At 42.4% G+C, this 26330-nt stretch overlaps 1 protein-coding gene across 2 annotated transcripts in view; it reads right to left on the bottom strand.

The window, feature by feature from the left end:
- POLA1 (DNA polymerase alpha 1, catalytic subunit) overlaps positions 1–26330 on the bottom strand; it is a 782590-nt gene that overhangs the window by 390827 nt on the left and 365433 nt on the right. The gene's annotated exons all lie outside the window — the stretch shown is intronic.

Here is a 26330-nt window from a genome sequence, read left to right as displayed (position 1 = left end):
TAGGGCAGCAACACACTAGGCAGAACGGGGATCCGGGAATACCCACAGGGTAAACCCTCTAGCTAGGTGGAGACAGGATACAGGAATAATCACCCAGGAAAACCCACTAGCCAGACAGATACAGGATTCAGGATAAACAAGCAGGGTAGGCACACAGGCTAGGCAAGGCAGGGTTCAGGGTAAAGAGAGCAAACCAGGAATAACAGGCCAAGGGTCTTGGGCAGGCAGCACAGCAAACACAGCAAACAGAGTAACCAGGAAGAACAGGCCAAGGGTCTGAAGCCACAGCCGTTCCACACACTGACTGGGGAACCCACAAAGGTTGAGGCTTCGCATACAGACAGAGAACAAACCCGGACAAAGGCTTCACCCCAACCCAGGGTAAGCCAGGAACAGAGGCTTCACCCCAACACAGGGTAAGCCAGGAACAGAGGCTTCACCCCAAACACAGGGTAAGCCAGGAAGGACCGCAGTCCACAGACAGAGGCAGGGAAGACCCCCCACGGAAGGACAACAGAGACACAGACACAGAAAGAAGCTGGGCTGGAACCCAGAGAGAGGCTAAGCAGTAGTGCAGCAGACATTTACTAACCTGGCCTAAGAGCATAACACTTATGCAAAGGCCCCGACTACAAGCACAGCACTTCCTTATAAAGGCTCTCACTGATGAGTCACCAGCAGCAGGACAGAAGCAGGAAGTACACTGATCCCAAAGAGAGGCTTGACACACATAGGAAGTGAGCCCACAGGAAAGACAAGCAGGAGCCATCTTGGAAGCTGGCAAAGAGCTGGTGGCAGCCATCTTAGATGCTGGCTCCCCAGAGAGGCATAGCACACACAGGTGAGGTCTAGTGAAGTAATCTGCACACAGAGCCAGAGACAAGACTAACACAAACACAGACAGAAGCCAGCAGAGCTGCTGACCCCCAGAAAGAAGGTAAGGCTGAGGGTGGTCACGGCCACAGACGTGACAATGGATTACAGGGCCCAAGGCAACATGGTTTCACTAGAGGCAGTCTTGTGAGACAAATGTGATTAATTTCTTTGATTAGGAGGCATATTTTCAAAGCACTTAGCCTTCCAAAGTTCCATAGAAACCTATGGAACTTTGAAAGGCTAAGTGCTTTGAAAATGAGCCCCTAGGTGACCAGAGAGTTGGATCGAGAGAGCACTAGGTGTGGAGTATTTAGATTTCAGCAAAGCCTTTGACATGGTTCCACAAAGACGACTAATAAATAAAGTGAGTGCTTTCGGTAAGGGTCCTAAAGTGATGACTGGGTTAGAAACTGGTTGAGTAGAAGGCAACAGAATAGTGGTAAATAGAGCTCATTCTGATGAAAAGGATGCTACCAGTAGTGTGTCGCAAGGTTCGGTTCTTGAGCCAGTTCTTTTTAACACTTTTGTAAGTGATATTACTGACGGGCTGTCTGATAAGGTCTGCCTTTTTGTGGATGATACCAAAATCTGTAACAGGGTAGACACCCCTGATGGTGTGGGTAACGTGAGGAAGGACTTAGTGAAGCTAGAGGAATGATGTGGAATTTGGCAGCTTAGATTTAATGAAGGGTCATGCATTTGGGCTGCAAAAACCTGAGGGAACGGTACAGTTTAGGAGGTGAAGAACTTTTGTGCACAAAAGAGGAGTGGGACTTGGGTATGATTATATGTGATGACCTTAAAGTGGTCAAATAGGCAGAAAAGGCAACAGTAAAAGCTGGAAAGATGCTTGAGTGCATAGGAAGAGGAATGGCCAGTAGGAAAAAGGAGGTGATGATGCTCCTGGAGAGACCTCATTTAGAATATTGAGTCGGTCCAGATAGTGGCTACTAAAATGGTCAGTGGTCGTCATCATAAAGTGTATCAGGACAGCCTTAAAATCTCAATATGTATATTTTGAAAGAAAGGCGGGAGATATGATAAAGACATTTGTTACATTTGTATCCCCCATTTTCCCACCTATTTGCAGGCTCAATGTGGCTTACATAATACCGTGAAGGCGTGCGCCAGGTCTGGTAAAGAAACAAATACATGTTGATATTGTGGTTGAGTATTTTTAAATACCTACGTCACACAAATGCACTTAAGGCTAGTCTCTTTCAATTTAAAGGAAGCTCTGGAATGAGGGGGCATAAAATGAAGGTGAAAGGGGATAGACTCAGAAATAACCTAAGGAAATACTTTATGGAAAGAGTGGTGAATTCGTGGAATGGCCTCCTGGTGGAAGTGGTGGAGACAAAACAAAATCTGAATTCAAGACAGCTGGGATAAGTACATAGGATCTCTACGGGAGTGATAGGGAGAATAGATGACATGGATGGGCAGATTGGATAGGCCATATGGTCTTTATCTGCCTGCATTTTTCTATGTTTCTGACTGAGCTAAAATTACCTCAAAGCTATAAAACAGGTTTTGATAGTAGGAAAGATTTAAGTATAAAATTTCAAATGGAGATCAATAAGAATATTAAGTCAGTAGCATTTGATATACTGCTTTCTGTGGTACAACCAAAGCGGTTTACATTTATTATATACAGGTGATTTCTCAGTCCCTAGAATCAAATTTTTATACCAGTCTTTGAGGATCAGGGTTTAAGAATACCCCTAATGGGGATATGCATGTGAGAGATTTGCAAAGAATACTGGTATACAAGGCATGCAAATCTTTCTCAAGCATATTCATTATGAATACCTTAAGAACGTCATCTACTGGTGACCCTCAAGAGCTGGGAGTGAACAAGCCTCTAATATGTGACGGAATCTGCAAGCATAACTGGACTATCCAGTAAAAGAGGGGATACTGGAGGTATAAAAGGCTTGCCTGCAAGCAATGCTGCCCATGGCTTGGAGGTTTTTTATTAAAAAAATGTTTTAAATATAAAGAGATGCTCAGAGAGCCAAAACACAGGAATTCAGGGATGAAATGTAAACCGATAGAGTTAAGATATTTATTTATTTATTGCATTGGTATCCCACATTCCCTCACCTATTTGCAGGCTCAATGTGGCTTACATAGATTTAATGACATTGTCATAACAGGATATCAGATACAGTTAGTAGTGTGTGGCGATCAAGGCAGAGAAGAGGGGGGAAGGAGGGGAGTGCTTAGGATAGTTGTATAGGGTTAGCTTTCATGTTTGCGTGGGTTGAGGAGGTGACTTATTGAGGTTATAGGTGTTCTTTGTAGGCCTTGTTGAAGAAGAATGTCTTCAGAGATTTATGAAAGATAATGGAAAGCATAATGGAAGCTGCTAATTACATTACAGTTAATATTTATAGGATGCACATGCCAAAAATTAGTTCAGTGCATTTACATACCAAGAATAGGGCAAACCCTAGATAATACAAAATATTAATTCTTTAACATTAAGCCTTATTCATTATGCTACAAATCAGTGAAACAACCAAGTTTTTAACAATTTTTTAAAACTCATAAATAATTAGTTTCAAAACGTACATCCAAAGTTAGGCTATTCCACCATTTTGCTGCTTGATATGAAAATAAACAAGAAAATTCTGACTTATAAGTAGTACCCTGGGGCGAAGGAAACTGAAGTGACAAGGTAGTGTCTTGAACTGCTTACATAGTTCTTCCTGTGCATGATAATTAAAGTTTATTCAAGAATCCCAAAATCCACCAGTATTAATATAAAGCAAACCAGGAAGATAAAGTCAAACAATATCTCTACCTAAATACACAATGCATAGAAAAGATAAATCAAATAAAGAAGACACGCAGAATAATAATTAAATGATAACTAAAGTTACCATATACTGTAGAGTTTGGCCATATAAAATTAAAAACACCAAGCAACACAACTTAAAAACTGAATTAGCCTCCATTAGCAACCCATGTAGCTTGCAGATCAGTGGCATGGCACTTTCAAATCGAGAAGATCTAAATATTGAGCCACTGTATTCTGCAATCTCTGAAATCCATAATGTTGCTGTAATCCAAACACCCCATTAATAGTGTCTGTACAATCAATTGAAAGGCAAGATCTAATACGTCAACTTCCACATTAGCCTAAATACCTTAGCTATTAATTTCACACAAGGTTCAAAAGTTAGATGACTATCCAAAGTGACACCTAAGATTTTCAATTGAGATTCCAATTTATATTTTATTCCATTGAATATAACATCTTTAGCTGAGCATATTCTATGAGGATGACTGCTAAGTAGAAATTAAGGATTTTCAGTATTCAATTTTAATTTAGATGATCTAGCTCAGACTTCCAAATATTTCAGTGTTTGACTGACCTTTGTTCCATCATCCGAAAATTCTCCATCAAATGGGATATAGATTGTTATGTCATATGAATAGATTAATGGGCATAGACCAGGGCCTCCAGTTTTGATCACAAAGAAACCACTAGTATATTAAACAGAAAAAGGGACAACGGTGAACTCTGAGGCAGATCACATTTAGGAGACCATTCTGAAGGTAATTCACCCTTTATTTTCACTGGATAAGATCTATTAAATCAGGAAATCTCTAAACCATTTTAATACTGCTCCTATTATACCATAACAGCCCATGATATTTAACAGTATTTCACAATCTAACAGGTCAAATGCACTGGACAAGTCGAACTGCAACAGCAATAATCTCTTACCTAAACTGATTTCCCCTCTAATATTAGATATTGTACTAAAACCACTTCTGAAACCTGATTGTGAATTGTGCAGAATATTTTCTATTTAGAAATTCCAGTAGACAAAAATATCTCCCAATCAAATACAAAGAAAGTGTCCAAATTATTTATTTACATCACAGGTGTTTTAAAAACTGATTTTGAATTGATTAATGCTCAAGTGATATGGAAGAAAAAGCTGCATTTTTTTTGCATTCGTTTATCTACAAGTACGTGGAAGAGCATTTAATAAATGTGGACACTTTCTTTGCATTTGATTGGGAGATTTGTGGTGATCTATTTTTCCTGTTTCTGTTTAGAAATTCCAACAAAGTAGAGGACTGGCCTAATGGTTAGAGCACCGGTCTTGCAATCCAGAGGTGGCCAGTTCAAATCCCGCTGCTGCTCCTTGTGATCTTGGGCAAGTCACTTAACCCTCCATTGCCTCAGGTACAAACTTAGATTGTGAGCCCTCCTAGGACAGAGAAATATCCAGAGTACCTGAATGTAACTCACCTTGAGCTACCACTGAAAAAGGTGTGAGCAAAAATCTAAATAAATAATAATAACATTCCATGTAGAACCCCAAAGAATATCAAGATTCTGGAATCCTAAAGATTGACAAGATTCCATGCAGAATCTCAAACAGTAGCAACATTCCATGTAGAACCCTAAAGAATAACAAGTAGAGGAGTGGTCTAGTGGTTAGAGCACCGGTCTTGCAATCCAGAGGTGACCAGTTCAAATCCCGCTGCTGCTCCTTGTGATCTTAGGCAAGTCACTTAACCCTCCATTGCCTCAGGTACAAAACTTAGATTGTGAGCCCTACTGGGACAGAGAAATATCCAGAGTACCTGAATGTAACTCACCTTGAGCTAGTGGTTAGGGTGGTGAACTCTGGTCCTGGGGAACTGAGGAACTGAGTTCGATTCCCACTTCAGGCACAGGCAGCTCCTTGTGACTCTGGGCAAGTCACTTAACCCTCCATTGCCCCAGGTACAAATAAGTACCTGTATATGTAAGCCGCATGGAGCCTGCCATGAGTGGGAAAGCGCGGGGTACAAATGTAAATAAAATTAAAAATTAAAATTACTGAAAAAGGTGTGAGCAAAATCTAAATAAATAAATAAATGCATAACAGCAAAAACCTCCATTATTTTTGTCAACAAAAGGTATAGAGGCACTAGTCTATACTTAGTGATTTCACCACAATGAATATTGGGTATTTTGGGCTATCAGCATCCAAATGATTTTACCCCCATTTCCTGGAAAATTACCATTTGTAAAGATGACCGTCAATATTTCTGTTACATAACTTGAATGAAGCCTTTTTCATCAAACCTGGTGCAGATGTATCAAGCATACAATATAATGATGGATATTTCTTTAAATAAGCAGATGCCATTCGAGTAGAAGGTAAATGAAGACCAAACTATCTGCTGCTATAGTTGCACCCGAGTCAACTCCCCTTAGCTACGACCAACTCTTCATCTGAATTTGTTATTGGCAACAAATTCCTAATTTTCTCAATCTTAGATCTGAAATAAATTGCCAGCACTTCTGCTTTTGGACTACAGCTATCCAATAATTGAGAGTCTGGTATTTTATACAATTTATTCATAAGTTTGTATAATATTTTAAAGTCTAATTTACCCTGGATAATTTTATTTGAATAATACGTCAATTTTGCTTGCTGAACTTTTAACATAATTTCTAATGGCCGTTCTCCATAATTTCTTGTTTACCTCACTTTGACATTTTATCCAATTTCTTTCTAATTTCCTGCAAGATCTATTCTTATTCATTAATTATAAGGAACACCATTCCCTTCTCTTCCTAACTGATCCTTTCCTTTGTTTCAGAGGAGCTACTTCTTTTAAGACATTCTTGCTTAATAAATTCCACTCTGAAAAAGAGCTATGGCATTATCTCAATATTCAATTTCATTATCCACCTCCTGCCAAAAGATAAGCGGATCTATTTTACCTTTCCAAAGACTTGGATTCACTTGTTCCTTTTTTGACATTTTTGCTATTTCATTACAAAGTAATACAAAGTGTAATCAGTAATGATCAGACCAAATTACCGGACTCCAAAATGCACTAGAAACATTAAATTAATTTTATTATGACATTTCTACCCTGTTCAATGCGGCTTACATAAAAAATTAAGAAGCATTACAAGATAATTAATTTTAATATGAGAATACAACTAAAAAAAAAATTAAGGTAGAGTTAGGAACCTGTAAGCAAATAAACCCAGACAAAGTCCCTTATTATGGGTAGGGATAGTACTTAGCCTACTAGAACTTAATGAATCTAAAATATTATTTAACTGAGTAGTTTTCCCATCAACCAAATTCTCAAGATGGAGATTGATATCTTCCAAAGGGACTGTCTTTTCTTCATGTTCAATTGTCAAGCACTGCGTACGACTGGTAGCGCTATAGAAATGATTTGTAGTAGTATTAATATAGCATTTGAGAACTCTAATTTTGCCCTAAGCACAAAGTCAAACAACATCTCTTGTGCCTCTTTCCATTTATCTTGGGGGGGAGGGGGGGGGGGGGAGAGGAGGAGGAGAAAAGAATAAAACAAAACAAAGGGCCCTGTTAAGATGCACTAGTGTTTTTAGCATGCGCTAATTTTTAGCGCGTGCTAAAAACACCAGCGTGCCTAGAGCGCAGCTTAGTAAACAGGGCCCAAAGAATCTTCCAAAGAATCATTCTCAATGGTACAAGATAAAATCTCTGATGGTAAAATGAGTCCTCCACTAATTTTAACATTAGAGGAGGATTTATATGATTGTCAATCCCTACCACTTCTTCTCTCAAGGTTACAGTTAAGTACTCTATATCCACTGGGGCAGAGGTCATTAATAATGGGATCATCTCTTAACTTCAGCCAAGTTTTCACAATGAAAACTAAGTCCAGTTGTTCTTCCTCTATTCAATCCCTAATCAACCCAGCCTTCTTCATTACTGATCTAGCATTAAAATAGTAGATTGGGATTGAAACACGAGTTGCCATACTGTCCTGAGTACAATTAATAGTAATTACGTTACGCTTAGAAAACTTTCTAAAGCTATTATTAGAATCTGGATAATGTCCCTTTCTTGTTTTTGATGAGACAATCAATCTGTCTAGGCAATACCCTACTCCAATCTATTAAATTTCTCTGTATATTGAAAGCATTGGAGAATTTAAGATGACAATATGACCACATAAATGGTATAGGCCACTCCACACCTTTACCAAAAGATATCTACCCCTAAAGTAACAATACAATAGCACACCTAACTAATACAAATTAGATGTCATTTTGCCGGCAGCATTATCAAAAACAATCTCACCTTAAAAGAAATATTGTCATGCAATACAGACCTATTAAAATATAGTTAAAAGTTGAAATCTCAAATTAAATGCCAACAATATATAAGATTCACTTAAGGAGACTTACAATACATTTTCCAAACATAAAAATTCTATGTAAAAGTTTTGTGCTAAGGGGTCAGGCATGCCCCTTTGGCGTGATGCCTCAGGAATCTGCGCTGCTTAACACACAAGCATGTGATATCATCAACATGCGCACTCAGGTACAGCACAACCTCTCTCCCAAAGTCCCCAACAGCTTACAGGTCACTAGCTGGTATTTGATGGTACGCAGCTGACTGTACATGATACACAGCTCTGGAGAATAATGGCCAGATAGAATGGCAAAATCTTGAATAGCAGCAGTAAATGAACTTAAGAAAAGATGAAATAACAGAGAATCTAGATCTGCTCCCTGAAGGACTCCACAGGGAATGGAGTAAGGAAGAGAGAGAGAAGATGCAAACCATAGTAGGGACTCAGCCATCTAGATCTTCAACTCCTATTCCTAAGGATCCCTAGTCTAGTATGAGTGAGGTCTCAAACTACAGGCCTGTAGCCCAGTGTTGCCAGGTGGAAAATTTTTTTCCCACCCAATCCAGCACAAAACCCGCCCAAACTCAAACCCCGCCCCTGACACCCCCACCCCCGCGTCATCAACCCCGCCCCCGCCATCACCGGCCCCGCCTCCCCCATCACCGGCCCCGCCTCCCTCGTCATCGGCCCCGCCTCCCACGTCATCGGCCCCGCCTCCCACATCACTAACCCCGCCCAAAAACGTCACTAACCCCGCCCCCCGCGGCCGAAAAAGCCGCACAAAAAACCGCCCTGAAGCCCAAAAAACAGCCCAAAAAACCGCAACCCGCCGCGGGCAAAAATTTCCCGCGGCGGGTCGCGGAAAACCACCCAATTAGGCGGTAAAACCGCCCACCTGGCAACACTGCTGTAGCCTCAATTCCAATAACTTATGGACTATCTCAATTCCTTCTCGATCCTAGATGCTTGGCCAATCCAGCTTCAGACAGTCTTAACTACACTTATAGCAAACTTCAGCGCAGAACTGAGTAAGAGTAGAAAATTAGTATTTTACAGTTCTTCATGTGGAGGAGCCTAGTTAATGCAGCGGACTTCGATAACCCTCCATTGTTCCAAGTACAAAATAAGTACCTGTATATAATATGTAAACCGTTTTGAATGTAGTTGCAAAAAGCCACAGAAAGGTGGAATATCAAGTCCCATTCCCTTCCCATGCTTTTGATACAGTTGACCATGACATCCTACTTAACCTACTAGACCACTTTGGAATATGTGGTAATGTACGTCAATTTTCTCATCTCAAGATATTACCAAGTAAAACAACCAGGCCTTATCTCCGACCGTAGGGAAGGTAAGCATGAGCAGTCTGGGAGTCTAGCAGAGCTCCTATAAATTTGAATCGTTATACTGGAAGAAGATGGGACTTTGGATAATTTATCACAAACCCTAGTAGCTGCAGGAGTTGAATAGTCATCTGCATGGACTGTAGAGCTCCTGCCTCCGAGGTGTTCTTTATTAGCCAATCGTCGAGATAAGGGAACACATGCACTCCCAGCCTGCGTAGAGACGCCGCCACGACTGCCAGGCATTTTGTGAACACCCTGGGCGCAGAGGCGAGACCAAATGGTAGCACACAGTACTGAAAATGCTGTGTTCCCAGACGGAATCGAAAATACTGTCTGTGAGCTGGCAGTATCGGGATGTGAGTATAAGCATCCTTTAAGTCCAGAGAGCATAGGCAATCATTTTTCTGAATCATGGGAAGAAGGGTGCCCAGGGAAAGCATCCTGAACTTTTCTCGGACCAGATATTTGTTCAGGGCCCTTAGGTCTAAGATGGAACGCATCCCCCCTGTTTTCTTTTCCACAAGGAAGTACCTGGAATAGAATCCCAGCCCTTCCTGCCCTGGTGGAATCAGCTCGACCGCATTGGCGGAGAAGGGCGGAGAGTTCCTCTGCAAGTACCTGCCTGTGCTGGAAGCTGAAGGACTGAGCTCCCAGTGGGCAATTTGGAGGTTTGGAGATCAAATTGAGGGAGTATCCTAGCCGGACTATTTGGAGAACCCACCGGTCGGAGGGTTACAAGAGGCCACCTTTGGTGAAAAAACTTCAACCTCCCTCCTACCGGCAGATCGTCCGGCACGGACACTTTTATATTGGCTATGCTCGCTTGGAGCCAGTCAAAAACCCATCCCTTGCTTTTGCTGGGGAGCTGCAGGAGGCTGTTGAGGTGCACGCTGTCGACGTGAACAAGCGCGCTGGGGCTTAGCCTGAGCAGGCTGGCGGGCAGGTGGATTGTACCTACGCTTATTATAAGCGTAGGGAGCATTCCTCCTTCCCCCATAAAAACGTCTACCTGATGAGGTAGATTCTGAAGGCGTCCGGTGGGAGAGTTTGTTGAATGCGGTGTCCCGCTGGTGGAGCTGTTCTACCACCTGTTCGACCCGCTCACCAAAAATGTTATCCCCCTGGCAAAGAGCATCCGCAATCCGCTGCTGGACTCTATTCTCCAGGTCGCAGGCACGCAGCCATGCGAGTCTGCGCATCACTATACCTTGAGCAGCGGCCCTGGACGCAACATCAAAAGTGTCGTAAACACCCCTGGACAGGAATTTGCAACACGCCTTCAGCTGCCTGACCACCTCCTGAAAAGGCTTGGCCTGCTCCGACGGGAGCTTATCGACCAAGTCCGTCAGCTGCCTCACTGTTCCGCAAGTGGATGCTCGTGTAGAGCTGGTAGGATTGAATCTTGGACACGAGCAAAGCAGAATGGTAGGGCTTCCTCCCAAAAGAGTCCAGAGTCCTAGACTCCCGCCCCGGGGGCACAGAGGCATAATCCCTAGTACTCTTGACTTTCTTGAGAGCCAGACCCACAACTCCAGAGTCATGAGGCAACTGGGTCTTCATCAACTCTGGGTCCCCGTGGATCCGATACTGGGACTCAATCTTCTTGGGAACGGTGGGATTACTTAAGGGTTTCGTCCAGTTTGCCATCAATGTCTGCTTCAGGACATTATGAAGGGGAACAGTGGACGACTCCTTAGGTGGCGAAGGACAGTCCAGGGCCTCGAACATCTCAGCCCTGGGCTCATCCTCAGTAACCACTGGGAAGGGAATGGCCATAGACATTTCCCGGACAAATGACGAGAAAGACAGACTCTCAGGGGGAGAAAGCTTTCTCACTGGCGAAGGAGTGGGATCAGAAGAAAGGCCACAAGACTCCTCGTCAGAGAAATATCTGGGGTCTTCCTCTGCCTCCCACGAGGCCTCACCTTTAGTATCGGACACCAGTTCTTGAACCTCGGTCCGAAGCCGAGCCCGTCTCGACGCCGAAGAACTAAGTCCTCTATGGCGATGTCGAGAAGAAGCCTCCCTCGCTGCTGGCGATGAAGCTCCCTCCAGCGATGTCGATGGGGAGCCGAAAAGAAAGACACCAAAACAGTGGAAAACCCGTACGGGCGGCCAAAATGGCCGCTCACGACAAAGAAAGGAAACTTATGAGCAAAACTAAAGAAATAGAGGAAACTTTTTTTTTTTTTTTAACAGAAAACACGAGTGAACTCGAACAACATGCCGAAACACAGCGAAAAGCGGCGAAAACGCAGCGAGGGCCTCTCTGGGACACAGAACTGCCGTAAAACAGTCATCCTGAGCCGCGGGGGAAAAAAAGAGACCAAGGAGCACGCTCACGCTACGGGCAGGAAGACGGTTGCGCATGCGCGGTTCGCGCATGTGCACGCGAGGGCTAGCATACTTTGTTGCTAGGAAGATCTTCCGATCTGGGGCTGCAGTCTGACGTCACCCAATCGTGAGAACAAGCAGCCTGCCTGTCCTCGGAGAAAGAGTTATTACACCAAATTGAATAAGGAGGCGATAACTCCCATCTTGTGTTCTGAATGGTTGATTCTTTATTTAGAAATCCCAGTTCTCATACAATGAAAACTGAACCCTCTGTGAGAACTTGGCAGATTACTTTCAAAATAAAATTTCTATTGTTGGAATACCATTTTCCATGCTTCATTTATTTGTTTGTGACATTTCTATACAGGTAACAAAGTAAAGGGAAGCTCACTCAACTGAACGTACAATCCTCAATATAGCACAGTAGAGCGAGCTAAAATCAGTAAGGGTGAAACACCTTAAAAGGATAAACGGGGGAAAAGACCTCAGAAAGCTGTGGTCACCAGCTCAATAGCCGGTTGAAAAATCAGAATCAAAGTAGGTCAAACCACAGTTCATAGCTTAAAATCATCGGTCATAAAAACCCCCAATCCAACCTGATGTGTAGTAACAAATTTTTTTTATTTTCTTATTGCTTTTGTGAGAAAACGTTAATGAGGCAAAAACCCTCCACAACAGTTCTCAAATTGTGGTAAATCAAAATTGAACTTAGCTTTGTTTCACCGTCCCTGCAACGAGTATCCAGACCCAACGGACCCATTTCACTATGAGGCTTCTTCAGGGGATGATGAATACCGGGACTCTCTTGGCAGTTCAACTTAATGGACAGGCCATAAGCTTTGCAGTGTCCATTAAGTTGAACTGCCAGTGTTTGATTGACCATGATTTTTTAACAGGGTCCTGGTATCCATCATCTCCTGAAGAAGCCTCATGGTGAAACGGGTCCGTTGGGTCTGGATACTCGTTGAAGGGATGGTCAAACAAAACCAAGCTAAGTTCAATTTTGATTTACCACAGTTTGAGAACTGCTGTGGAGAGCTTTTGCCTCATTGACGTATTTTCACAAAAGCAATAAGAAAATCAAAATATTCATTACTACACATCAGGTTGGATTGGGGGTTTTTATGACCGATGATTTTAAGCTATGAACTGTGGTTTGAACTACTTTGATTCTGATTTTTCAATTGGCTATTGAGCTGGTGACCACAGCTTTCTCAGGTCTTTTCCCCCGTTTATCCTTTTAAGGTGTTTCACCCTTACTGAGTTTAGCTCGCTCTACTGTGCTATATTGAGGATTGACATTTATATCCCACATTATCCCAAACAAATTTGAGTTCAATGTGGCTTACAATAAACAGTATAGGATACATAACAAAGAATAATGCATAAGAAAGTAATTTGTCGTAAGAATGCAATTTTACAATATAATATCATAAACATACTGGGATTGCTATGGATGTTTAACATTTAGAAAATCTATATAACTACCACAATGAAATCCATACTGATAAATTAATATTGATTGACTCACTGATCAACATACCAGTTGACAAAATATGGGATAATTTTGAACCTATCCTGTAAGAATTTGCCCAAATTGATCAATAAGTTCATTAAAAGAAACAGTGGCCTAGATCCGTGTACAGCAGTTTTATTGAGATATTTACTGCCTGAGGAACTTGTCTGGCTACTTTCATTTGTAAACTTGCTTTTGGAAAAGGGTATTTTCCCATGTTCTTTGGGGATTACAGCACTTACTCCTTAAAAAAAAATGAAGAAAATGTTTATCTTTGCTGTAAGGCAGGATTGCAGGAATACCTTTTTTAGCTAAGATTTTTGAGGCCATAATGGCTTCTTAACTTTGGGAATACTTGTGACAATTTAACATCTTAGATTCTATTTAGTCAGGTTTCACTCAGAAAAAGGTGGTTTTAGAAACTAGCTAGGACTTATGAGAAGCCCCTCCCAAGAGGACTCTCTTATGAAAGTGGAGCTATAGAAGATAAGTGGAAGAGAATAAAAGTAAATTGCAAACAAGAAACAAAACTACAGGGACAAAAAAAAGTTTACTTGTATACTGCATTTCTAAAATGCTAAAAGGGCCTGATAGGTACAAAATACAATCCTCAAATAAAACATTAAAATGATAACACTTGAAAATGTGATTAAAAGGGAGTGCAGCATAAAAATTCTGTAGCAGCGCTGGTGGATTGCTCTGTAGTCTCTGACGGGGAGAGAATAAAGTTTTATCCTCAAGTCTTGCCGAGTATTTTCACATAGTTACCTTGCTACATAACATCTATACCAATCCCAGCAAGGTGACACTACGTGTAGTTAAGAAAATAATACATACTGGTCACACATTGCCCAGGATAAAAAGGTGCCAACCTTTAGTCTGCACACTAGGGCTAGAGATGAGACATTGCAGATGAAGATAAAACCTTTCCTGCAGATAAAGGCTATAGCGGATGTGGTCATGAAACTACTGCAGCAGGAGATAAACCAGAGGAGTCAATGGAAAGGTTAGGAGAACTAACTACAGTTAAGTGGAATCCTGTGGATAAAGAGGAGATAACGTACAGCTAACCTTTATGCTTCATACTTATCTCAATAAAACTGCGCTGTGTATGCCTTGTAGCGCTATAGAAATGCTAAATAGTAGTAGTAGTACTTAGAGGCTGACGCAGAAAGCTAGAGTGAGAAGAAGTGTGCGGTTCACAAGCGATATGCACACTCGTTACTGGGAGCATGATGCAGAAATGAGTTCACTGTAGGAGTTAGCTTGTATGGTAGGCATCGGTGCACAGCATATTCAAATGAATGCTAACTAGGTTATTGCCTATTCCATCCCGATCTAGGAAAGTACATAGAGGATTTTAAGGCAAGCATAATACAAGAAATTTTATAACGTTTAATGTGAGCAAGTGCAAGGTGATGCATGTGGGAAAAAAGAACCCGAATTATAGCTACGTCATGCAAGGTTCCACGTTAGGAGTTACGGACCAAGAAAGGGATCTGGGTGTCGTCGTCGATAACACACTGAAACCTTCTGCTCAGTGTGCTGCTGCGGCTAGGAAAGCGAATAGAACGTTGGGTATTATTAGGAAAGGTATGGAAAACAGGTGTGAGGATGTTATAATGCTGTTGTATTGCTCCATGGTGCGACCGCACCTTGAGTATTGTGTTCAATTCTGGTCGCCGCATCTCAAGAAAGATATAGTGGAATTGGAAAAGGTGCAGCGAAGTCCGACTAAAATGATAGCGGGGATGGGACGACTTCCCTATGAAGAAAGACTAAGGAGGCTAGGGCTATTCAGCTTGGAGAAGAGATGGCTGAGGGGAGACATGATAGAGGTATATAAAATAATGAGTGGAGTGGAACAGGTGGATGTGAAGCGTCTGTTCACGCTTTCCAAAAATACTAAGACTAGGGGGCATGCGATTAAACTACAGTGTAGTAAATTTAAAACAAATCGGAGAAAAGTTTTCTTCACCCAACATGTAATTAAACTCTGGAATGCATTGCCGGAAAATGTGGTGAAGGCGGTTAGCTTAGCAGAGTTTAAAAAGGGGTTGGACGGTTTCCTAAAGGACAAGTCCATAAACCGCTACTAAACGGACTTGGAAAAATCCAAAATCCCAGGAATAACATGTATAGAATGTTTGTACGTTGGGAAGCTTGCCAGGTGCCCTTGGCCTGGATTGGCCGCTGTCGTGGACAAGATGCTGGGCTCGATGGACCCTTGGTCTTTTCCCAGTATGGCATTACCTATGTACTTATCACAAGGTCTCAGAAGGTGTAGCTGGACCTCCTGGACACTAAATCATGCACAGTAAAACAGGCTCGCCAGAAAGAAGAGGAAGGGGGAGGGAGTTCACTCCCAAGCTGAACAGCATGCAATGCCAGAAATAGCAACAGAGGCCAAGGACGCAGAAAACAGGGTACCTACCAAACAGACCCTTAGTATGCTTGACAAACTGCCTCAAGAGATCAGAATCCCAGCCCCTTCCAGTCCACCCTTGTGTCTGTCTCCTTGAAGGGAGGGTGAACCAGGAGTAACCAGGCCTTTAATGGAAGAAGTAACTAACCCATTAGTCTCACTCACACACACAAGTGACACGGGCTGCACATACTGCAAGAACATGTTTATCCACTCCTACCCTAGGTGAGATAATATTTAACCATCTGTCTGACCTCCACAATTTCGGGAATAACATGTATAGAATGTTTGTACGTTTGGGAAGCTTGCCAGGTGCCCTTGATCTGGATTGGCCGCTGTCGGGGACAGGATGCTGGGCTTAATGAGTCTTTTCCTAGTATGGCATTACTTATGTACTCATGTGCAACTTTCTTTAAATCAGTCACCTTACTTTCTAACTCCTCTTACTCTCTTACCTATCCTATATATTCCATCTTTGCTTTTCCTTTCACTATCAATTAAAATGTTCTATTATGTATTGTGTTGACATTCTGAGTAGTATACTATGGCATACATTTTATTGTTATTTGAATATTTTTACTGCTGTAATTGCCTATTGCTCATATTTGATCTATTCTTAATGTAAACCGCCTTGAGTGAATTGCTTCAAAAAGGCAGTAAATAAATCGTAATAAATAAATAAAACAATTATATTGTCAATTACTTATGTTTTTAAAAATAAATAATTTCATATACACAGAAGGCCAGGCACTCTTTTTAACCCTTTAAATATTAAGGGGGTCTTTTACTAAAGCTTAGCTCGAGTTATCTGCAGCAGGGCCCATTTTTTTTATTTTGTTCCATTTGTACCCTGCGCTTTCCCACTCATGGAAGGCTCAATGCAGCTTACATGGGGCAATGGAGGGTTAAGTGACTTGCCCAGAGTCACAAGGAGCTGCCTGTGCCTGAAGTGGGAATCGAACTCAAAGTCCACCACCCTAACCACTAGGCCACTCCTCCACTGTTGCTACTATTTGAGATTCTACATGGAATGTTGCTATTCCACTAGCAACATTCCATGTAGAATCTCCAATAGTAGCAATATTCCGTGTAGAATCTCCAATAGTAGCAACAGAATCTCAATAGTAGCAACATTCCGTGTAGAATCTCCAATAGTATCTATTTTATTTTTGTTACATTTGTACCCTGCGCTTTCCCACTCATGGCAGGCTCAATGCGGCTTACATGGGGCAATGGAGGGTTAAGTGACTTGCCCAGAGTCACAAGGAGCTGCCTGTGCCTGAAGTGGGAATTGAACTCAGTTCCTCAGGACCAAAGTCCACCACCCTAACCACTAGGCCACTCCTCCACTGTTGCTACTATTTGAGATTCTACATGGAATGTTGCTATTCCACTAGCAACATTCCATGTAGAATCTCCAATAGTAGCAATATTCCGTGTAGAATCTCCAATAGTAGCAACAGAATCTCAATAGTAGCAACATTCCGTGTAGAATCTCCAATAGTATCTATTTTATTTTTGTTACATTTGTACCCTGCGCTTTCCCACTCATGGCAGGCTCAATGCGGCTTACATGGGGCAATGGAGGGTTAAGTGACTTGCCCAGAGTCACAAGGAGCTGCCTGTGCCTGAAGTGGGAATTGAACTCAGTTCCTCAGGACCAAAGTCCACCACCCTAACCACTAGGCCACTCCTCCACTGTTGCTACTATTTGAGATTCTACATGGAATGTTGCTATTCCACTAGCAACATTCCATGTAGAATCTCCAATAGTAGCAATATTCCGTGTAGAATCTCCAATAGTAGCAACAGAATCTCAATAGTAGCAACATTCCGTGTAGAATCTCCAATAGTATCTATTTTATTTTTGTTACATTTGTACCCTGCGCTTTCCCACTCATGGCAGGCTCAATGCGGCTTACATGGGGCAATGGAGGGTTAAGTGACTTGCCCAGAGTCACAAGGAGCTGCCTGTGCCTGAAGTGGGAATCAAACTCAGTTCCTCAGTTCCCCAGACCAAAGTCCACCACCCTAACCACTAGGCCACTCCTCCACTCCTATGGGCCCTGCTGCAGATAACTCAAGCTAAGCTTTAGTAAAAGACCCCCTAAGCTTACAATTTTTTTTTATCCAAGTCACATGAGTCACTGTTGTATGACAATGTAAAAAGCTTCAAAATCCTCATGCCCCAATTTATCATTACCGAATTCCTCTCCATACCAGCTACACTGAGCTGCTGGAACAGTATTATATCAAAAAAAGCTTCCACACAATTAGTTGTTCTCAGTAGTCCCTTGAATTATTCACCTGCTAAGTGGTTTTCAGATAATCTCAGACATGTATGAAACAAAACTACCCTATTAGTAGAAAGTATTACAGTTAATCATAGCACTGCTTTCAAAGGTGCGTAAAAATAATTCAGCTTTCCTGGGGACATGCAATGAGGAGGTGCATTAACATCTATGGAGACATAAAATTAGTAAGAAAATCTGACTGACTACAAAGTCTTCTCAGCACCAACACTTACTAAGACTGAACAATGAGAAAACGTACTGTGGTGGACAATCAAGAAAACACAGTGTAAAAATCTCTTGCTGAGTGCCTCAAAGCAGCCAGATGATGGTACTGGGCTTACCTGAAACAGTGGTCTCAGTGTGGGACGAAAAAGCACACTTAAAAAACCCCCAGTTCAACAGGATTTCCTGTGCAGTTTCCTTGCATAGAGAACATACAGGTTCACTTAGAAGCGATGAGGAATGGACTGGAGGAGTGGGAGGGGGCCTCAGAGCTCCAGCCAGGGATTAGTAAGTCTCTTACTCAGAATACCAGTCAAGAAAAGAAAGCTATATATTCCCAGGTTATATAACAAAGACATTTCCTCTATAATACTGTTTATATGCACCAAAAATTTAGCTATTTAATTTTGTAGCCTGGAATTCTATTTTTAAAAATACCATACGCTGCATCCTATACCAGCACAGCATTAAACAAATATATATTCTGGAAAACACAAAGGAAATACAAGGTACTTGCATACCATGAAACAAAAAAACCCGAGATTCACAGTACGGTTTATAATGTAAGTTTTATGTTAAACTGCAGCTGCTGTACACCACCTTGGGCGAATCTCTTCATAAAAGCAGTTAATAAATCCCAATAAATAAATAAACACACACATACACACACACCACCAAAATACAAGTGTTATATTCTTCATCAAAACAAACTTCTTCTCTAACAATAGGCACAGAGCAGAACTATTTCCCTACAGAAATCAACATTAAAATATTTCTGATTCTGGTGTCATCTCACTAGCAGCAATATAAATACTCTCCAGTACCAGGTATATTATGAAGTAATACAAAACCGTACCCAAATCACTCAGGACCTACGGAGGTAATCTACCCATACCATAACAGAATGCACACAACAAGGAGTCCAGCCAGTAAAGAGCAGCATTTTAATACTGCCGGGGGCTCTAGATACAGCTGTAGCCAGACACCCAATTTTGAGTGGGCAGCCCCCCCCCCATCTCTCCCGTCCTTCCCCCACAGGCAATCAGGTCTCTCAGCTCCACTCCCATAACCCCCCCCCCCCCCCCGGTACCTTTTCAAGTTTTTGGTTCTTCACCGGCAGCAACTCATACCAGCTGCTCTCGCCCGCTTGATTCTTAAGAACATAAGTATTGCCATACTGGGACAGACCGATGGTCCATGAAGTCCAACATCCTGTTTCCAACAGTGGCCAATCCAGGTTACAAGTACCTGGCAAGATCCCAAAACAGTACATTTTACGCTGCTTATCCTAGAATAAGCAGTGGATTTTCCCCAAGTTCACTGGTAGTGACTCATACCAGCTACTCGCGCCAGCCCTAAACCTTCCTTCTGGCGCAACTTCTTGTTTCCATATAGGCGGGACCAGGAATTTGCATCACAGGGAAGGCTCAGGGTCAGCGCGAGCAGTGAGTATGAATTACTGCTTGCTGCTGGTGAAAAATAAGGCTTTAATAGGTATCGGGGGGTGGGGGGTGGCAGTGGGAGGAATGAAGTTGAGAGACCTGATCACCTGCAGGGGGAACAGAGGGAGAAATGCTAGGAGTCTTCACTGGGCAGGGCTTGGGGAACCCCACCAGCCACATCACAACTATGCCGCTGTTGGGTGGGCCTGAGCCCAAAGTAGAATATCAATGCTACTATTGGGAAAACTGAAAAAACAAGATTACTGACTCCTTGGTTACACATATAGAACACAGATAGACCCTCACCAAGTATAGGATAAATGACCACAACTTAAAAATAGAAATATACAAACAATAATTAAACAAACTCCATGAATCCAGGCACTGCATGTAGTACATCAGAAAAACAGAAAGAGATGCAACCCTGCCCCCCCCCCCCCCCCCCAAGATGTTAAATGTAAATTTCAAAAACGGACACATTCAAATCACTACCCTAAAAATTAAATTTTTTCTAATCTCTGTGGTCCAGCCATTATATTTTTCAAACTATGTTGTCTCAGACTCCCATGTCTTCTTTATCTCTTTCCCGGGTCTCCAATCCCTCTGACACTCCCCTCGTCTTCACTTCCTCCTCTACATCTATCTATGGCACTGATCTCAACTTGCTTCCATTTAATTTTCTCTCTATCCATTCAGTTTTCACTTCTCCTCCTCCTCACCATCTAGCACAGGGCTTCCCAAACTCTGTTTCGCATATGCCACATGTTTTGGGTTATGAACTGGCCTGGAAGTACATAGGCGTGTCATTATGTCATGCCTCAGCAGGGTTGTGGGTGTCACTGCAGCTATGACCACAGGAATGCAGCTCAAAAATATCTGGTAAATGGAGATCTAGTATAAATCTCCACCTTCTTAATGCACCTACCTACACATCTGTTCACCTTTACCTTTTCCTTTCCAGCTTCAAAAGTCTTTCAATAACTTTTCCTCTCTCTTCTCTCCCCTTGTCCAGTATCTCTTCCCCTATCCTGTCAAGTGTCTCCCCTCACCCCTCCAGTCCAGTGTCTTCCCTTTCTAGGTCAATCTTTTCCCTTATCCAGCATCTCCTCCAACTTATTCCTCCATGCCCAGCATTACCCTCCATCTCCCTATGGCCCAAAGCATGTCCAGCCTCTTTCCTGTCTCCTTATTCCCCACCCTGTGTTGATATTTTTCTTTTGTTTTCCTATGCCTCCCCTCACATTTCCAACATCTCTGCTATTTCCCAGTGTCAAACATTTCCCTTCCATCTCCCTATACCTACCTTGTCCAACATCTCCCCTTTGTCTCACTATGTCTTCTCATCTCCAACATCTCCCTTCCAACTCCCCATGTGCCCCCCCACCTTGTGTATGCTCCCATCCTCCTATTTCCCCCTGTGCCCAACACCTAACTTCCATTTCCCTATGTTCCCTGAATATATCATCTTCCCCTGTGTCAAACATCTCTTCTTCCCAACATAAACTTACCCTCTGGAAGTCCAGCAGCAATAGGATGGTCAGTGCTGAAGAGACTAAAGCACACAAATTTGCTTTAATTAATGGTCTGATAGTAACTAATGGTGATTTCCATTGAATCAGTAGTATAACATTGCCCTTTTTTTGGTTTATTTTTATTATTTTCTCTTCCAGTTCTTCCTACAGATCATCTTTTATATCCTGATTTATTTCTTATGTTCTTATGCTTTATCACAACTAAGGTGAGCATACATAGTTCTTAATTTTTTTTTAATGTTTATTGACGTTTAACAAATACCATTAAAAAATAACAAATAAAACTTCCTAACTGCTTATAACTTAAAATTGCTCTTTTGCATTTTATGCTGGAATTTGTTTTAAAGGTGCTATTTTTTTTTATCAGAAATGTTTTGTAACTGCATTCCATTGAGAGCTACCTGTGATTTCAGCTAATCAATTTGGTTTAACTGCATCTGGTAACTTAGTCTGTGTGTCATTAAGGGCGTATCTGTAGAGCCTTGTTCAGATTTTAACAAGAGAACACCTTTACATAAGTGCATAAGTATTGCCATACTGGGACAGACCAAAGGTCCATCAAGCCCAGTATCCTGTTTCCAACAGTGGCCAATCCAGGTCACAAACACCTGGAAAGATCCCAGAAAAGCTCAATACATTTTACATTTTATGCTGCTTATCCCACAAATAAGCAGTGAATTTTCCCCAAGTCCATTTTAATAATGGTCTATGGAATTTTCCTTTAGGAAGCCGTCTAAACCTTTTTAAAAACCCTTTAGTGTCCAATATTCCCATCAATAAGCCATATGGGAACAGGTTGATGGGAACATTAGACACTAAAGGGTTATTAAACCCCACTAAGCTAAACGCCTTTACCACATTCTCTGGCAATGAATTACAGAGTTTAATTACAAGTTGAATGAAGAAATATTTTCTCCAATTCGTTTTAAATTTACTACTTTGTAGCTTCATCACATGCCCCTAGTCCTAGGATTTTTAGAAACAGTAAACAGACGCATCACATATACCCTTTCCACTCCACTCATTATTTTATAGATCTCTATCATATCTCCCCTCAGCTGTCTTTTCTTCAAGCTGAAGAGCCCTAGTCGTCTCATCCCCTTTATCATTTTTGTCACCCTTCTTTGCACCTTTTCTAATGCCACTATATCTTTTTTGAGATGCGGCAACCAGAATTGAACACAATATTCAAGGTGTGGTCGCACCATGGAGCGATACAAAGGCATTATAACGTACTCATTTTTGTTTTCCATTCCTTTCCTACTACCTAACATTCTATTTGCTATCTTTGCCGCCGCAGTACACTGAGCCAGGGGCGTATCTGGACTCCGGCGGTAGGGGGGGCCAGAGCCAGAGGGAGGGGGCACATTTTAGCGCCCCCCCCCCCCCCCCCCCGCCGCCGAGCCCCCACCGCCACCAATGACTTAGTCTCTCCACCCCCCTCCCGCCGCCAACCCTCCCCCGCTGCCGTTCTTACTTTTGCTGGCGGGGGACCCCAACCCCCGCCAGCCGAGGTCTGCTTCCACCTGCCGCTGCCTTCAAAACTTCTTCTTCAGCCGGCGGGGGACCCCAAACCCCCGCCAGCTGCCCCGCGCTGTTTAAAATTCATCTTCGGCCTCCGTGGCCGTGCTGCTGGGATAGGCGGCGCTGTTGAAATCCACTTCGGAGTCTGACGTCGCAGCACGTACAACGTACAACGACGTCAGACTCCGAAGTGGATTTCAACAGCGCCGCCTATCCCAGCAGCACGGCCACGGAGGCCGAAGATGAATTTTAAACAGCGCGGGGCGGCTGGCGGGGGTTTGGGGTCCCCCGCCGGCTGAAGAAGAAGTTTTGAAGGCAGCGGTAGGTGGAAGCAGACCTCGGCTGGCGGGGGTTGGGGTCCCCCGCCAGCAAAAGTAAGAACGGGCACGGGGGAGGGTTGATGGCGGTAGGGGGGGCCAGGGCAAAATCTGCGGGGGCCCAGGCCCCTGAGGCCCCACGCAGATACGCCCCTGCACTGAGCAGGTTTCAACGTATCATCGACAACGACACCTAGATCCCTTTCTTGGTCCGTGACTCCTAACGTGGAACCTTGCATGACGTAGTTATAATTTGGGTTTCTCTTCCCCACAAGCATCACTTTACACTTGCTCACATTAAACGTCATCTGCCATTTAGACGCCCAGTCTCCCAGTTTCGTAAGGTCCTTGTAATTTTTCACAATCCTCCTGCGATTTAACGACTTTGAATAACTTTGTGTCTGCAAATTCAATGCCGAACCCGAGTGTGCCTTCTGTGTCATGTCCAATGCTGACCAGTCCCAGGACCTGCTACCAGTGCCTAATGTCAAGAGAGATGGAGACTCACAGGATGTCGATGCCTGTGCAGCTACTGAGGTTGATGCTTCCAGTGTCGATGGATGAGACACTGAGGAGCCAAAATGTTTCTCCTGCCGAGTCTGCTGCGCTCTCTGCATCTTTAACTGCATTTTCAAACAGAGAGACTAAGAACTAGAATCATGGTCAGGCTCAGCGTAGCCTATGCACCATGAATGCAGGTCTGTAACAGAAATCACCCGATTACACTGGGTGCACCTCTTGAAGAGAGTGGGGGTCTTCCGAGACATTGAAAAAAAGAATTGAGACCAAATTAAACTTCTCAATTCAAATTAAATGAAACTCCTCAAAAAATAAAGAAAACTTAAAAGGCTGAAAAAATAAGAGCTAAAGAAAACAAAATTATGAGAAAAATGGGAAAAAAGAAATAAATGAAAGGACCGCACTAAAGACAAACAAGTCGTGCTGAGATGAGAAGAAACTTCCTCTCAGCTCCGTGGGAAAATGAAGACTGAGGGACCTGTACACAAGTGTCAAGCAGGAAAGCAGCCAAGAATGCACAGTGGGACACTGCTAGAAATCTCTTCAACTCACTAGTTAGTGTCTGCACTGGGCACTGTCGGATGACATCACCCATCTGTGAGAATACGCAGCCTGCTTGTCCTCAGAGAAATACAATCCAAAATGCAATGAAGTAGGTGTTTGTTTCACTGATCTGCATTAACATACTCTATATTGTCAATGCGAGAAAATTATAGAAAAATTCAAAAGAGAGTGGGATTCAATATACCACCTTTCTGTGGTTACAATCAAAACAGTTTATGTATTATATACAGAATCAGGAGCTGAAGTGGGGCTCAAACCCAGCTCCTCTTGGTTCTCAGGCCGCTGCACTAACCATTAGAAAGTCATCACACCATTTCTCACAGCAAAGCCAAATTAGCTTCAGTTCAATAAAATACCATAGCAAACCCTACAATAAGTTAAATAGAGTCCACCTGCATGCAGTCATAATAGTTAAGGGTTAAGGGTAATGGATTTGATATACAACCAAAGCGGTTTACATATTACATTCAGGTACCCAATCTGTCCCTAGTGGGATCACAGTCTAACTTTTTATACCTGAGGCAATGGAGGGTTAAGTGACTCGCCTAGGGTCGAAAGGAGCTGCAGCAGGAATTGAACCCAGTTCCCCTACCCACTGCACTAAACATTATGCTACTCCTCCAAGATTCAATTTTTTTCTTTTGTAAGCAGCAGTAAACACAGATCTCCAAACGAAAAATTTCAGTGTGTTTGAATATCCCTTGTGGTACTGTCAGATCTGTCATAATAAAATGGAAATGGTTAGCACCACAAAAACACTGTCTCAATCAGGTTGTCCTTACAAAAGTCAGTAGCCACAGACTGAGGAAATTGCTGAATAAAGTCATTTTGATACCTTGTCTGCTTTCCTGCCTGACACTTGTGTACAGGTGTACTTTAAAAAAAAAAACCTATAAGGGTTGCTTAATGAGACTAAGAAAAATTTTAACTGTTTAACCACATCACAAACATGCCCCAAACATGGAAGGCTTAGCAAGAGGGAAGCCACTACTGAGGAAATGTCATAGAATCTGTCACATAATATTTGTAAAGAAATACCTAAGGACACTCGATGTATGCAAGACTCAAGAATAACTCTCTGGTCTCAATACCAAGCAACATGTGTGGCATTAAAATAAACACAGGACATCACCCTCTAACACCATCCTTGCAATATGGTGATGGCAGCATTATGTTGTGGGGAAGCTTTGCAGCAACAGGGACAGAGAGGTTTGTGACATTTGATGAAATGATGAATAATGCAAAGAACAGGCAGATCATGGATGAAAACCTATTTCTATCTGCCACAGTCTTAGGACTTCAGTGAAGATTCACGTTAGTTTAACAGCAGTTAATATACCAACCTCCATACATTAACACCAGAGCAGTATAAAATCAACTAATAAAAACAGAGGAAAAGGGAGCAGCTTACACACAAGACAGAGAGTTACAGACATCCTGCCAGCAGATACCACTTCAGCCAATCCATACAGATAATAAAGCCCCTAGACAGAGCAATGCAAGCAGTCAACTTTTCAGCAGGATAGTCAGCGATTCTAAACACAAAGCAAAAGTAATAATTGAGTAACTCAGCAAGAATGTAAATGTCCTCAAGTGATCCACACAAAACTTGCACCAGAAATCAAGAAACAAATCAGTGGCAAGACTTGAAGAATGCAATCCACGGACAATCTCTGGTGAACATGAAAGAGCTTGATCTATTTTACAAAGATGAATGGACAAAAACTACATCAACCCACTGTACAAAGCTGGGCAACTGCTACCCTAAATGTCTCATGGCTGCTATTACTACAGAAGAGGCTTCCACAAAGCACTGAGTCAAGAGTTGTGAAGGCTCATGCAATCAAGCCTTTTTCTTTGCTTATTCGTCATTACAATTTGAAGACTTATATAATTGGGGTTTTTTTCCAAATAGAAAAGTAGAGCAGTGCTCACCAATCTTTCTGTGGCCACAGCCCTAATTTGAACAGCTACAGAAAATGCATGACCCCAAATTCAGGGTTCACGACCGCCAACCGACCCCCAGTTTGAGCAGCTCTGGTATGGAGCAAACTATTTACATCAGTGAAAGATTCCCATTTTAATACATTTTGAACTGTATTTTTAGACAGCAGAATGTGAAAAATGTACAAGGGTGTGAAGACTTTTGCCAGTCGTGTTACAGATCTCCATATTTTGTCAATCAACACCAAGCAGATATGGGCTACAGATATCATAGATGTCACTTTGTATGGTTTCACTGTTTTGTTCTAGCC

The sequence above is a fragment of the Microcaecilia unicolor genome, chromosome 4, assembly GCF_901765095.1.
Source record: "Microcaecilia unicolor chromosome 4, aMicUni1.1, whole genome shotgun sequence".
Classification (NCBI taxonomy): Eukaryota; Metazoa; Chordata; class Amphibia; order Gymnophiona; family Siphonopidae; genus Microcaecilia; species Microcaecilia unicolor.
Note: the sequence above shows the minus strand (reverse complement) of the source record. Positions and strands in the feature narration are given on the sequence as shown.